At 40.9% G+C, this 13,079-nt stretch overlaps 1 protein-coding gene across 4 annotated transcripts in view; it reads left to right on the top strand.

The window, feature by feature from the left end:
• ARHGEF7 (Rho guanine nucleotide exchange factor 7) overlaps positions 1–13,079 on the top strand; it is a 127,007-nt gene that overhangs the window by 16,244 nt on the left and 97,684 nt on the right. The gene's annotated exons all lie outside the window — the stretch shown is intronic.

The following is a 13,079-nucleotide window of genomic DNA, read 5'->3' as shown; positions in this document are numbered from 1 at the left end:
TTAGTGAAATGTTGCCTTAATTAATTCTCAGGGTCTTATGGTATTTCTGGTCCTGCCTGTGATTTTTGCCAGGCAGTAACCAAATATCATTAAAAAAGACTTTGGTTGCTTTCCTGAGGCCTCTAAGTATCATTAGTGAAATTAGTCATACTTAGCAGGACTTGCATTTAATCTTAGGTTTCTTCATGGGTAAGGATGGAAATTAAGACTGCTTTTAGCACTGTTCTTGTAGAATATGTCCTTACATTTTTTACCTGCCTTGTCTTCTCCCCTCCAAATACATAGAGAATCTCGTAGAATTTGATGGGAGAAAAACCAAATTAAGTTCTAAAATACTCACAAACTAGGTCCTGGGGTGAACTGTCCCTGATGCCAAGGGGTTTTTCTTGGTGGTTTGGTTTTTTTTTTTTTTCTTTTGCTTTGGAGCATCTGTCCCTCCATTTGTCTTTTCTAGAGCCGCACTGAGTTTTTCACGCTTTGAATGTTCATGTGTGAGAGCTGATCCATATTTCAAGTAGCAGATATGCATGAATTTGAGAGAACTGGGGAGGAAGACACTTCAGATCTCGATGCAGAAATAAATTGAGTATTGCAAATATTAAAGGGGGGAAAATAGCACTAATATCTTCCCTTCCCCTTTACTAATTTCCTGCATCATGTCTTTCACAAAGCTTGGAAGTTATTGCAATTGTGACAAGCTGGGGATAGTTACAGCGTTGCAGTTTGGTCTCTCTTTTGTAGTTGTAGAAAGTTTTTCTCAGCTCTTTTCCTTGGGGTGACAAGAAAATGAAGAAAAATGATTAAAGAAAAGATAATTTTTGTCTTGCTCTCAGAGCCTGAATATTTTTGGGCACAGTCAAATTGTTAACCTGGCCTCAGGGTCTTCTCAGCAAGACTGCCGGAAACATCTTTCTTATGTGGAGGTAACTGGCAGCAGTAGCTTCCAGCTCAGCGTGTTGGAACAGGAATTACTCCCAAGCTACCAGAGGAGTTCAGAGGCTTGCAGGAAGGGGCACAAATGCTTGGGCTTATGGAGCCTCCTGTGTGTGTATTTATGGCTTATATGTTGGCCATTCCCTGTTGTTTTCTCATTAGTCTTTCCAACCCCCTAGCTGTGGCCAAAGATGAGAGGAATGGTAGCCTGGATTCAACCAGTGAGTAGCTGGCAGGGGCCTCTTGGCCATCGGCTGCTCCTGGGCTCTTTCTCCTCCCTCCTTTAACAAGGTGTGAGTCAACCCTCATGGATCTCTGCCTTTTTCGCTGTGTGAACTGGGAAGATGCCATAGCTCCCCTGTGCAGCATCCATGTAATGCTTCCTTAATTGTGATCAGGTTTAGAGATTGCATTGAACGAAGAGTGCGAGGAGCATCTCTGGAAGCGGGATATTTTCAGAGAGAGCAGATTAGCTAGCAAGGAGTTAGTGGTGAGTATAAATATTTGACAGAGAGGTGGATGTGTATGTGCTAGCTTAAGTAGTAGAAACACTTGGACAATATGGTTGTCAGAGGAAGCTCTGGTATGGTTTAAGATGTGACCTTGTTCTGGGCACTCACGTGGTGCCTTTCTTAACAAGTATTCCACAATGTGGAGTTTTGCATGACCTCTAAGGGTTGCACTTGAGCCTTACGTTGAATCTGAGTTATCTGTAGCTGGATCAGGTGATTTCTCAGTGTGTAATTTTGTGAGCATGGTAGAAGCAAGGTAGTACTTTGATTAGCCTAAGTTCAGCATTGCACAAGCACTTTTTGCTCCCAGATCTGAACTCCTCTTGGAAGTAATGGTACTGTATTTTTACGAAACCGTGTCAGAGCTCCTTGCCTTGCTGGAGCTCTGTATGGCTCTGATTTTGGAGACTTTGTCACAACATGCTTAAGAACTTGATAAACTACTGTGGTTAATGGAAAGTTGCACAGTAATAGATGACTTCTTAGAGATGCTTTTCTCTGTGGCATCCTCTTATTAGAGGACATGATGACTGTTGTTTTCTTATCTGAAAAGTAAGGGGCAGAGATGAGAAATTTTGTTGGTTTGGAAGTGTTCTGGTGTCCGAAAAGTTGTTCTTATTTTCTTCTTACTTCCCAGTGAGTTTTGGCTGTTAGAAAGATAATAGGATATTCAGAATGGATATTTCAAATTCTAATGAGAAGGATTGCTGTTCCTCAAAGGAAACCAGTGGATCCCTTCCCACATGCCCTAGTATTTTTTGATATTTAAATGTTCCAGAGAAAAGAGAGTACTTTATCTGGAGCTTGCAGCAGTCTTCTGTGAGATGAAATCTGTGTTGGTAAAGCAGAGTAAAATAATCAGAAGAATGTTCTGCAAGTGTTAGTTTTTTTAAAAAATTATTCTTTAACATAGTTCTTTTTTGTTTGTGGATACAAGGAGCTGAGACATTAATGAAAAAATGTTCCTGAGACCTCAACCAGGGACTGAATTTGCAACTCCATGTTGTTTTTCCCGTCTGAAAACTGTTAGTGTTTGCTTAGAATAATTATAGTGTTGAGTAGTTTGTTCTACTTTGAAGCTTCACTGCCAATGGTGAATACCTGTATAGATGGAAGGGACTGTAGAATAGCTGATTATGTTGTCAATTCACAACTTATTTTGCAACTTTTCCTTAGGCATAGGATATTTGCCGTGTGCTATTCTTGGCATTTTTGCTTTAAAGGCAGTTTTCCCCTACAGTTTTCATTTTGGGTGGGAAGACATTTAACTGTACTTTCTTCTGAGGAGCATGACATGCTTTTCAAAGCAGGGTCCTAGATACTTGTTGTACCTGATGGATTCTGTTCTGGAAGAATATGGGTCAATATGTATGGTTAAGATGGAACTGACTGCAGATGTATCTTCCACAGAAGTTTGGCAAAAGAGACAAAAATGAAAAAGTGATGGTCACAGAGCATTTGTTTCTACCTGAGCCCTAAGAAGTTTTGCCATCACAATCATCTTGTACCTATATCATGTTACTCTGGTTTTGTTCTCTTTCAAAGGAGTTTCAGCTTCCTGAATATAATGCAGTCTTTTCTTAGTCTTTGACTAGAGCTGTCTGACAGCTTGCAGGGCCAAAAAGAGGCCATGGAGAAATCACTGTATAGTTCAACAGCAGTGAAGTTTGTTTAGGGAGCACTTAAATATAAAATAATAAACAAAATTTAATGGAAAGCCATATTAGTGTCTATGGTTTAAAGGGCAGATTGCTTGATATAACCTGTGAACAATACCAAGCTCTACATGATCAAATTCCATAAGTAGTGTCTTGGAGCATTTTTTTTCTGGCTTTCATCAAATAAAAGATTAATGGTTACTTATCTGCAAGTATCTAATGTTAACAGATTTCTTGAGCTCAAAAATATTTTATGTTTTTGACTTTTGTACTGATGGGCAAGATGGCTAATGGAAATGAAAGACAATCCAAGAACCTTTTCTCTGCCTGCCGAGAAACCTGCTTGCCTCTGGGGTTCAGGATGGTCATTTTAATACATTGGCAGCAATGCCGAAACCAGCATTTTATTTCTACAGTAAACTAACCAAAGAAGAAATAAAGCAAACTGGCAGCCTTATGCAGTCTAAGGAGATCTGTGTTTGCTTATTATAAAATGCCATGTACAAGAGGGATTTGCCCTTAAGGTTCAGAACACTGCATGCAAATTTGGGAAATATAATTCATGGCTCTCAAGATTTAATCAAGATATACAAATGCCTATAAATGCCCATAATAGAGCACTAGCCTTGGGGAAAATTTTGTAAGGGGTGCCAGTGTCATTCTGTTAGACCAGCTAATCTTTTGGGAGCAAGTGTGCCTGTCTGTCTTCTTCTCTCACACCCACCCCTACCATAGCAGTTCATCTGTTAGGTAATGCTTCTTTCCTCTGAGCCTTACATACTTCTTTGGATCATTATGGCTACAATCCTACTACCGCTGTGGATTTGGAAAGGTATTTTGCCAGATGGCTTGCAAAGATGTATTTGCATAAGGAATATATAGGCTCTGCTGCTGGTGTGGATGGATTTGGCTGGCAACTGTTAATGAATTAGGAATAAATAGTTTTCTAGTACTGAAGAGCTTTATACCAGTCGTACGATGATGTTATAGAAATTAAATCATCCACCTATTCCTTTCAGCCCTTGTTCAAACTGTCGTCTTTATTTTATCAAGAACAATATTCTTTGAATTTGCTCTTGACTTTATTCCAACAGAATGCCTTTCTAACCCAGAAGATATGCTGCCAAACACCTTCAGGATTCTTTGTCATAAACATTTGCCAGAATGTTGGTGTTTTAAAGTTACCATTCTTTGCTTACAGACCACACATTGGAAAGTTTTATTTGGAAGCTGAAATCTCACTGGTGTATTTTTCAAAAGCGAAAAGTTGTACCAGAAATTTGTAGCTTTTAATTGAGATATATATTCCTTCCCCCCACTCTCACTCCAGTTTCTCCTTGTTCATGAAGCTACTCTGAATATATAGTAGATAATACTTACAGTTAAGTGCAGTGTGTCACTGCAACTTATCTTGTACGTACTGACCTCCAGGACATGACTGTTCCCCGCCACCGGTTTCTGTCCTTTTTCTCATATGTAAATATGATGATTCTGAAAATCAGAAATCAGTGTTTCTTGCAGTTTGCTTTCAGGTCTTTTATTTTTTTTTTTTGCTGGGGGGCATGGGGGGTGAAGGGCTGTCTGTTTTGCGCAGCATATACAATAGAGAAGTACAGCCTGAGCTCCATGATTGGAAGTCCATGTTACCATGTCTTGGAACCTAAGGTAGAAAGAGGCTGTTACTTGACTGTTTACATTACTTTAATAAGAATGGCTTTTTGTGATATGAAGGTTTCTTAGGATTCACAGTCCTTTGTATTCCCATTGAAGAGAAACCTTTGAATACTACTTTAAGGGTGTCTTACAAATAGAATGGTGGAAAAGTAGTCTTTTTTTCCTGAGGTCAAGCCGCTTCCTCATCTTGTATACCATTCATGCGTGGTGTCATAGTAGGTGAGAAGGTGATGCAGAGAGGCAGGAACATACAGCATTGGACAGGGAGGAATGGCAGTACCAGAACCTGTTACAGTTTTGTTCAGTAAAATATAGTCTCAAACACAAATGTACATGATAGCTTTTGAGATCCTCACACGGTTCCCTGTTCACTTAAACCTTAAACCTTCTTTCTCTTTCCATGAGAGTTTATTTCTTGTGATTCTGCCGAGCTTGTTGCATCACCAGTAGTGTGGTATTCTGCTATGATCTTTTGACTAAAGTGACTCCAGTGGCTTTCATTAAATAGGAAGAATGTATCTCCTTATTGGGGTTCATGTTCAAAAGCACTTAATATGGAATAGTTTTAAAAAGACTTAAAAAAAAAAGAAAAAAGTAGCAAGTAACAAAAGTGGATTACAAGTGTGTGTCTTTGTCACAAATACTGTAACAACCAGCTGAGGAATGTGCTAGTATTTCTTTGGCTGCTTCAGGTTTATATTCAGTACTTCTCAAGTAAAAAAAAATTTTGAAATTTTGAATTGGACCATGAATATTTTAATTCCTGCCAGTTCTTTTGTATTGCATGCTGGTGTGATACTTTGAACACAGAAATATAGAAGAGTGGTCATGTAGACTCTAGCACAATGGCTCTATCATGAGTGCAGATCCCTTTCTTTGCTGCGTGGACCATACATGACGATGTATGGTGTCAGCATACATTCGAATTGTTTCAGTCATGTCTTGGTGATCAGCATATACAAGGCAAATTACAGTGACATTGTAAATATTAACTAGTTCTTCTGGCTTGGGCTGAGATAGAGTTGATTTTCTTCCTAGAAGCTGGTATAGTGCTGGATTTTGTATTTAAGATGAGAATAATGTTGATAACTCGATGGCTTAGTTGTTGCTGAGCAGTGTCTACACTAAGTCAAGGACTTTTTAGTTTTTTATGCTGCCCTACCAAGGAGAAGATGGTGGGGACAGGGAGTTGGACACCCTGGACAGCTGACTCCAGCTGACCAAAGGGATATTCTATACCATGTGACATTGTGCTCAGCAATAAAACTGGGGGAGTTGGCTGGGGGCTGTCTGCCTGCTGCTCGGGGACTGACTGGGCATTGGTAAACATTGGCTGATGTGCAGTTGCATTGTACATCACTTCTTTTGTATATTCTTTTATCGTTGTTATTTTCTCTTCCTTTTCTGTCCTATTGAATTGCCTTTACCTCAACCCATGAGTTTAACCCCCTTTTTTTTTTTTTATTCCTTTCTCTGTCTCACTTCGGGGAGGAGTGAGTGAATGGCTGTGTGGTGTTTAGCTGCCTGCTGGGTTAAACCACAACACTGGTATGGATCTGTTCAGAGCAGTTTTGTGAATTAGTTGCTCTGTGGTTTGGGAGAGGCTTCTGTGTAACTGCTTTATTTGTGGTGTTCGTCTGTATCTTGAGAATGAAATGAACCTTCATCTAACAATTAAAATGTATTGCACTATTAATTGGGAATGCACAGAAGATTTCAGCATTGTACTCATGCTCAAATACACCAAACTGTTTTCACAAGAGGGTTTCAGTGCTTCTTTGATAGGAGTTAATCATGTGAGGGAAAGTGTGGAAACTAGGAAAACCAGGAGAAAAGGGTGGGTAGAGAGGGCTGAAGGGTTTTGAGCAGAGCTTCAGAGTCCTTGAGGCGTAAAATTCTCCTGATTTGTCAGAGGAGTTCTTAGTCTCTGATTTCTTTGGTACTCTCCTGCCCTCCAGCTCTTTATTGTGAAGTACAGTGAGGAAGGGCTTATCTGCTGGTTTTCTGAAGGCTGAGAGCTGTGGGAAGGGGGGCACTTCGTATTAGCCCTGAGCAAGGAGCAAGCTGTGCAGGGTTGGTGGGGATGCCAGGTGTGAAGACAGCTCTTAGGAGGAGAACAGGTGAGCTGCTCCATCCTCCTCGGTGAGAGAGCAACAACAGGTACAGTAGAGAGAGGACTGGAGATGGCATCAGGACAGTGTTGCACTTGCTGTGAGGCAAGTGCTGAACAGTGAAGTGTGTTTCAGAAATCAGGTCTGTGTACGTGACAGGACCTGCCTGCCATTTTCCTTCCCAGAGGATGGCTATGGTCTTGTTAGTTGCTGTTGCGGTTTTTAGGAATGCCTTGTGAAGTTGGACTTCAGAGGTCTCAGACTCCTTCTCTACACACACACTTCTCTTTAATAGTTTTGAAGACTTGTAAGAGATTTTTTTTTAGCTGGCAAACACTGAAAATAGAAATGTAGTTAAAGCTTGCACTCTACAACTACACTTGTGTATACTGAACACAGTTACCTTGTTATTAGCTCTCAGCTGATTTCCCAAGTCTGTCTGTGTGACAGAGGGAGAACAAAAGATTACCTCTATACAGAATGGGTTATAGATGCTAGTATATCGTGTGAAGAAAACTTGAGTACCTGGAGACCTAATGATGTAGCATTGTGGTTTTTTAACATATGCATTTGGACTAAGGTCCTTGGAGCTGAAGCACATCCTGCCATAGGGAAATGGCAGTGCTCAGTCTCTGCAGAAGCTTGGAAAACTTTCTCCTTTTATGACAATGACTACGTTGCATCATTTTGACAAAGGATGAATTCTGGCAGAACGTTTGCTTTGAAGATTACCTCAGGACTACACAGAAGAGAGTCCAGCCTCACAAAACAGGCTGCTGTTTTTGTTTACTGTCATCCTGCCAGAATGTTTTGATTTTACTTTGAACTTAAGAGTCAGCGTAAATCACTCCAGTTATCTGTAAATGATGCAATATCAAATCTAGGTCTTTTGTGACTTACTCTGATTTGTTAAGTGCTTCCAGGTTTGCAACTGTTTGCAACTTCTGCTTACATGTAAGTATCTTGGCGCGTGTGGGAAAGGTGATATGCATTCTGCTGTGGAGAGTAGGTTTCACAGGCTTGATTTTGCAAGATTGTGTTGATGAGAGGAGAAAAGTGCCTTGCTCTAATTGAAAGGAAAAGGAATATTAGAATACGGTGATTTTTCCTTTTCCTTAAGGGGAGTTATCTTAGTGTGCTCAGCTGAATACACAAACAACTCTAGTACATGCATGTTTCTGCTTGAGCCCTCTATTTTGCTATAGTTAACTGTGTTTAGATGTTTCATCAGATGCTGGGCTGGTCCTGTCAGTATTACTGAGTTTGCCTGTGTGGGAAGCACTATGATTTTTTGACTCTACTAGCTTTTTCCTGGTCTTTATGTTTTTCAGGAAATACTGAAAAATTCTAGATAATGGAGAAAATTGTAGTGCTGAAAACGTCAGACTCTTGTTACTGAAAATTTTAGGTGCCTTGAACTCTGTGCCTCAGTACACCACCTGTCTGATGAAGCCAGCAGGGTTTAGCTGGTTGGCTAACTTGGGGGCAGGTGAGGAGGGAAACTCAGCTACGTGGGAAGATGATGTGATGTTTCAGTAGGTGGCAGTCTCTGAACCAGTCCAGGGCCAGTGATGAGCCTGGTGTCAGAGGGAGACAGGGAGAGAGGAAAAAAGAGGGAGCAAAGTCTTTCTGTCAGTGCCATCTTGTGGGCCAAGTGCAAATACCCGAGCCTGAGCACTGGTGTTTGGGAAAGAAGAGGAATGTTCCTTCTGTTGCAGGGCCATCTACCTGTGTGGTGTCCTGAGGTGGCTCTGCCCTGCTGGCAGCCTTTGCTGGGGGAGTGAGAAGAGCCTGTCTGGGCAGCTCAGCAGCAGCTGCCCTCTGGGGCCAGCAGGGAGAGGGTGAGACATGCTTCAGGTACCCTTCACTTTCTGAAGGGCTGGGGCTAGAAACTTGTATTTAGCGGATGAAATCCTGCTTGATTATTCTCCCCCCAGACTTCAGCTGAAGCCATAGACTTCTAGTTTTTTGACTGTTGTGTTTTGCGCCATGGTGGAGTGTTACCCAATTGGCTGTGCTTCTTTGAATGAGGTAGAGTATTTAGAAATTGTTAAGTAGCAGTTGCTTTTGAGTCCAGTTTAGAAAAAAACCCATTAAACACTGAGCCGAGTCCCTGCTCTGATAAAAAATCCTTGATGCTACTTGCTTTACCATCCCTACAAAAGGTAGCATGCCGTAGTGCAGCTGCCTTAGATGGTGAAATAATAAAGGAAAAAATAAAGGTACCATGTACTTCCTAGTCATGAAGGGTAACTTCACAGATCCTCTCCTGCTAGTGCTGAGTGATTTTTAATATATAGGGGTTTTTTTTAATCTGTTCCCATGCTCTCCACTGTCTTGTTTTCTACCCCCTACCTGTGACTTGTTTTCCTTAAGCAGGAGGGCATAAGCGTGGTTATCAGAGAGAGGACTAGTGGTGGTTGGTGAGAACACGGTGATGACATGCTTAATAGTTTTTTCCAGACATATACTTGTTAAATATCTTGCAAAATTCCTGCCCGATCAAGTCTTTTCCATGTGATGTCCGCTCTTGTTTCACAAGAATCCCTAGGCTGTTTTGCATGATGACTTTAGGAGAGTATTAGCTGGAAGTGCCAGCAAAAAGAGTCCTCCTAGGCTTAATACTGCTGCAAAACAAACCACTGCCATTACTTTAGTTAAATTATCCCTCTCTTTTTTTTTTCCTCTCGTCTCTCATCTCTCCAAGAAGGGGCCTTAGCTGGTTTGATTCTTTCATGCAGCTCACTCAGTAGGTGAATGGATGGAGTGTGTGAGAGGGGCATTTTTCTTCTAATGGCATTTCCAGTATTGGAACAAATTAAATAGTCCTCAGTTTTGAGAGTGACTTAAGTGTGCTGAGATTTGTCTGAATAGGACTTTGGTCTCTATACTAAAAGCACTAACGTGCCTTTTTTTTTTTTTTTTTTTTTAAATTTTAGGGGCCTGTACTCTGGATATCCCAGGGCAGGGTTTGAGTGCTGGTTAAAATGTTTGCAAATTGCACACCTGCCTGGCAGTGACTGAACATGGTGGAGCAGGACTTGTGTACACTAGGCAACTTCCTTTGCAGCCAGGAAAATGAAGTTCAATGGAAACAGCAAAAAGATAATGAATGGTGGGATTATTGGTGGTTCAGTGTAGCATTAACTGGTGGTGAATTTGTGTAATGAAGGCTACCAATTTAACTTGTTACTGATGCCAAAGGAGGAAGTCTGCTCCCACCTTTGCTTTGCCCTCCCTTCCATAGCCATTTCATTTTGTGCTGGTTCTCATGTGTGCCAGATGGCTGAGTAAATCTATACAACTCCAGCCTCTTCCCTCACAGCCCTCCCAAAAGAAGCAAAAGGGAAGGGAAAAAAACCACTCCACCATGGGCAACAGAAAATTGTGCTTCCACTAGTCCACTGCTGATGGCATGGTGAGCCATGTTGCCTCAGGGCATGGTCTCAGTGCCAGAGTTGATACTAGGAAGGAGTTAGGAACACCTGTTAGCTGCTGAAATATGCATTCCTGCTCTTCTCTGGATGGAATTGGAGTCCTGCTCCAGTCTTTCAAGCAGAAGTTATCTTTGAGAGTCCCATCGATGGACAGCTGCTCAAGCATCTGTGTGTGTTAGGGAGGGAGGAATTGGTTTGGTTGGTGGGGGAGTGGGAGGGGATGTTAGGCTGTGGCAGCGCCCTGGTTTAGATTAGTGCTATCTGCAGTGGAAACACCCATAGCCAGGCATCTGCTGATTCCGTGTTTGGCTCTCCTTACAACTCTGGCACCAAGCATGTACTGCCTGAGTATTATTTTTATGTCACCTATGTGAGTTTACACCGTGTTTCATGATTATTTCTGAGAAATACGAGCAGAAAGACCTCTTGCATTGTTTTTAGATGATCTGCCAGACTCCCAGTTAATTGCTCGTTACTTCCCTGCCATTCTCTGGGTTAGATTTTTGTTCCAGTATAACTGCCCCCCAGAACTGAATCAGGGTGGATCAGTTGAGTGACTGTGGCACATAGGACATAGTGGAGAAGGGAGCAGTCTGGGACCTCCTCTTTTGATAGCAGCAACTCAACCTAAAATAAATAATCCTTTACTTACTTTTTAAGTGTATCAGTCTATTCTTCAAATGTTTTGAGTTCATTCAGTCAGTACAAAGCAAGGGGGAAAGAGTGGGTGGAATTTATCACCCTCCCTCCCACACAGACTTGTTCACTTAATTAATGAATAAAAATGAGGTAAGAAAAATACAGTTCCTGGTTCTGAAGTCTGTTACCAGAAGGTGCCTAGAAGCACTTGGTTTTAAGTCACCAGAGCAGGCACTCCTACTTGTTAAATTAACAGGTTTTCCATTCAAAACATCTTGAAATGCTTTTTTTTGTGTGTGTTCTGTATGTTTATTAGATTCATAGAGTGCCTTCAAAATGTACACTTTAAGTGATGACCGTGTTTTGTCTAAAAGCAAACCTCTGCAGAAATGACAGTCCATCATATTTTGTCAGTTGATCAAATTCTTTGTTCTCATGTCTGTTAAAGCATTTAAGTATGTCGAGATAGGGTAATTACTTTTTTTGCCAGAGATTGATACCAAATGTTTAGGGAAGTGTTTGAACTACAAATATGGAACAGGATGTTAATCTATACTAATCTAATCATTTTTTGAATAGGCCATTTAAATCCATCCACCCTGTGGGCTTGTGAGCAGCATAAAGTAAATTACAAGAAAATGCATTTTCACACCCTTTGCTTTAGGCTAGTTCTTCACCCTGGTGTCACATGAACATTTTGCAAAAGATAAATTTCATGGATAAATGCAGCTAAAGTATTTTCTGTACTTGGCAATAAAACTGACAGAACAATTCTTCATTGTTAAAATACAAAGTTGTTGTAATTACCTGACTTTGATATTGTAAACTGCTGATAGTTAAATTGACCACATCTAGGTATTATTTATGGCCTAAGTTAATTAGTTGGCTTGAAGGGCTCAGCAGTTTTGAAGATGCCAGTCAGCTAGTTGGTTTCTTTCCTGCCTGTACTTGCTTACTAAGATGGCTTATCTCCTAATTTTTTTTTTATATTTCTTGCTAGGGGTATCTCATTTTCAGATGTCAATATAGCATTCAAAATTAAGTGAATGAATGTAATTTTATTTATAGCTGTTGTCAGGAAATGCAGAGGAAAATGTAGACGTGCCTTTAGAGCACTCCAAAAAATCTCAAGTCTTGGGAAAGTAGTCTTTGAGATAGAAATGGGAGACTATTGTAACTTAAAATGCTGCAGTCTGTTTTTCTTAGTTGATGCACTCAAGAGCATGTAAGTTGGGGTTGTTTGGCATATGTGTAAATAAATCAGTTTTTGTATTAGTTTAGCTTAAAAGTAGATAAGTGGGATACTTATCTTTGTATTGTAAAAACATTTCAAGACAAGAACAACCATAGACTACCTTTTGCACACCATGTTTTCTTCAAATCCATTTTTGTTGTGGATGCTACTAAGGCTTTGACCAAGAAAATTGTTATACCAAAACCAAAAAGCATTATTGGACCATTCTGTGTGTGCATTGTGGTAATAGGTAATTGCTCATTTTTTATTTTTTTTCCCCCCGGAACCTTGCCTAGTACTGGCTGGAAACCTGTCAGTGCTCTTCCTTTGTTCATTGGATGGTCTCAGGCTTTTCTTGGATATGATTTAAGTCTTAGTTTGGAGGCAGAATTAATAGCTGCTGTATGGATGTTCTGTGGTGCCTTCCACAATACTTTTTTTGGTTTGGTTTATGAAGGAGTGATATTACCCCTGTTTTACAGTGCTTGAGCTGCAGGCTCAAGTGTCCGTGGTTTGACACAGCTCCTATGGGCCTCAGTTAGAACTGTGAGTGCAAAACATGATGCAGAGCAGACTGAAGCCAGGCTGTGGTCCTGGGGTAGATTAAACCCATTGCAGCAGTGCAGCGGCACAGGCATTGCTTACATATTTGTTGCCCATCCCTCTTCTGGCATGGATGCTTGGCAGACGCCAAGGTGAGATGGTGCAGGAAGGTGGACCAGTAGAAGTAACCCTAATCTTTCTTTCCTAGCAAATCGACTTGCTGTGGGGATCAGGAGGGAGCTGGGACTGGCACAAAGTGGGAGGATAGATTATTGTACAGCGACTATGCAGATCATCTTTAGGTGATCCTAGACTTAAAAAAAGGTGGGTGGAAAAAA

The sequence above is a fragment of the Pipra filicauda genome, unplaced genomic scaffold (assembly GCF_003945595.2).
Source record: "Pipra filicauda isolate LSUMZ 115617 unplaced genomic scaffold, ASM394559v2 scaffold115_size4368891_pilon, whole genome shotgun sequence".
In the NCBI taxonomy this organism is placed as follows: Eukaryota; Metazoa; Chordata; class Aves; order Passeriformes; family Pipridae; genus Pipra; species Pipra filicauda.
Note: the sequence above shows the minus strand (reverse complement) of the source record. Positions and strands in the feature narration are given on the sequence as shown.